Below are 2,898 nucleotides of genomic sequence, written 5' to 3' on the forward strand. Positions count from 1 at the left end.
TAAGAGTAACTAACATAAACTGACGTTACTGACCCAAGAAAACGACCCAAGTTACCGGTGTCGTGTGATTTCGCATACCGCTTTGGAAGCTTGCTCAACGGTGCTTCAGTTCTGCTGTGCTCCCTCAACCCTTGTGTCGCTCCCTCCTGTCTCAACCCCTGATTGATTATAGTCAGTAGTAAGTAGCCACTGTGGGCTTGACATCGCACCTGCAAGCTTTTTATACGAGACCTCCACTTGCACTGTCTCTCCGATGCAAGGACCGGTAGCCTACTGTGCCCCTCAATTTAAAAGTCCATCACTAATTGAAAAATCTAAACAACGGTCGCTGAGTTCAGGAGAGGATTCATTTCAGTGTTAACAAGTGCTTGATAGCCACGAAGACACTACTTTATATTTGTAAATACAGTCATACTTGACTTAGCACATTCATAATATATACTGTATATCCTATTGTGTACATATCCGTTCATTACTTTGTATAAGCTAATTACCTAAACTCATTTTTATTTTTAATCAGACGTTTTTAAATGATTGATATAGATGTGTGCACTGCATTGTTGTGGGAGCGAACACAAGATTTTCCTGGCACCTTTTATAGCCTCTATGCTGTACTCTGTGTTCGTGACGAAAAACATTTTATTTGTATTTTATTTTGATACATTTTATCGACGCAACAAAACACAAGTATACATTATACTACTAGCAACATAAGATGATACAATGTATATATATATATATATATATATACATGATATATATTATATAGATTGTAACGACTCCAAAGCAACATTGCGACCATGGCTATGTACCAATTAGGCGAAATGCCTCCCTCTGTGTTTAGCTATCACCATTTAGGCCTAGAAGATAACAGAAGATAACAATACATGCAATCAAATATCTCCAAGTTGTCTGTGGACTTGAAATGGTACAGTTTACACTCGGCCTACACTAGCCTAGGCTACTGTAAACAGACACCCGTGAACTTTGCCCAATGCTTGCAGCACTCCATTGAAAAACGTGAAACTGCAGACAGTGAGCATGCATGGTATTGGTAGCTAGATATTCCATACGTGTGTATTTTGCAATAGCCTATGATGGCTTACCTTGGTAGCCTACATAGCTAGCTGCAACTAGCTACTTCAAGTAGCTAAATCTGCCCATGCATTTTAAATGCACGCTTTAGCTTCCCATATTAAATGCTTTCGCGCCAATACACTGTAGTTACTATTTCTTCCAATGCAAACATACACGTTCCTAACTTTAAAAATGCACATTCAAATGATAAATCCACTATTTACCACCGCATTACTATAGTCGGGGAGAGGGAAACACACTGACCCTATGGTACCACACATTACTAGCTCAGTGCACCGCTTGCCATAACATTGCTGTTTTCAATAATGAACTAAAAGGATCTGTGAACTGTGCGTTCTGGCATCTCGTATAAAGAAACAGAAAAGGTGGTCAGTGTCAGCGAACCATCTGCACTAACCTCTTGCTCTCCCTCGTAAATGACAAGGCACCTCTAACCTGCGGCTTTGTGTCATGTTTTCTTATTCTCTCCATGCCTGCGATTTTCAAAGCCAGAGGTGAATATAGCTACCTTCGTTCTGGCGGATACGTGTCCCGGGGTCGCCCTCTACGCTGTCAAAAGACGCAGATCCATGCGGGAGAATGCCGATTTGGAGGCCGGCGGGGGTTGCAGTCTGGGCGGGCAGGGCAGAACCTTCGACCCTGGGGGACCTCGGCTGGCTCTTCTGGAAACGAGACAGACAGAAGCGGAGAGGGGGAGCAAGAGAGAGAGAGAGAGAGCAGCCTCGATCTGACAGAGGAGAAGCCGGAGAGCGGTGTAGTGAGATGGGACTGCCACTGGGGTCAGAGAGAGCAGAAAGAGCACAGCCTCGCACGCGGGCTCGAGCACGGGCACAGACAGACATGTGCGCGCGTGCGCACTCCCGTTTGTCTCAAACACCCGTTTTTTGCTTCTGCAAGCTGGCTCAATCTATTCCATTTAGAAAGACAGATAACCACCATGAACCTGTCAGCTACATTTCCACGTGGAAATATACTTTATTGCTCTCGCCATTCGTGGCTTGTCTTTTGGCATGGATATGATAGGCTTGCCTAAGGTATACGAGTATTTAGAGTTTACTGCAATTCACACTTGCAGGGCACCACAGACGTGACGGAGTTGACTGGGAGAGTGGAACAAATATGCGGCTATCGATTTCCTTCAGTAAAACCATAATACAGAATTCAATACTGTGGCTGCAAGTCCACGAACTCTCCAAATGACACATCGTTTGTCCACCATGCAGCCAAATATGCAGCAGTCCACCAGCAGCAGTAGCCTACAGCAGTCATGACTGCAGTGATTTCTGTAATAGATTTAACACAATTATATGTTATCATTTAAAGTAAAGGTCCAGTGAAAATCTCACTTTTAAAAGTTAATATTCTGTTAACTCCTACCCAAATAATGTTGTTGACTCATCCTATACTCATAGTTGTGGCCACAGAATAAAATGGGGGGGGGGGGACAATTTAAAAACCCACCTCAAACTTGTATGTTAGACTGTTTAAAATATGAATATTTTTTATGACAGGTATATGCCCACACCCTTCTGTTGTTAAGCCCACACCATTTCAACACAGAAAAACTGCCTTTTAACAAACTTAATTACTATTTTTGGAAGGAAAACTATTTCACTCATATTGTAATTAATAAAAGGTCATATTTCATAGAAATCTGGAAACACTGGACAGTTACTTTAATGTTTTATAGCTGGAATCACAGGTGCCTATACCACAGCCTATACCTGAAGCACTTCCTTATCTCTGTTCCAGTATTTCACTCTAATTCTGCTGGGTCCTAATGTCCCATAATTAACATCA

General features: G+C 42.4%; 1 protein-coding gene across 1 annotated transcript in view; it reads right to left on the bottom strand.

Annotated features, from left to right (window-relative positions):
* LOC135565394 (metallophosphoesterase MPPED2) overlaps positions 1-1,873 on the bottom strand; it is a 192,005-nt gene extending 190,132 nt beyond the window's left edge. Inside the window, exon 1 of the mRNA XM_065012284.1 lies at positions 1,607-1,873. The gene's annotated coding sequence lies outside the window, so the exon portion shown is untranslated. The remainder of the gene's footprint in view (positions 1-1,606) is intronic.
* Positions 1,874-2,898: the final 1,025 nt, after the last annotated feature.

Source organism: Oncorhynchus nerka, linkage group LG27 (assembly GCF_034236695.1).
Source record: "Oncorhynchus nerka isolate Pitt River linkage group LG27, Oner_Uvic_2.0, whole genome shotgun sequence".
NCBI lineage: Eukaryota > Metazoa > Chordata > Actinopteri > Salmoniformes > Salmonidae > Oncorhynchus > Oncorhynchus nerka.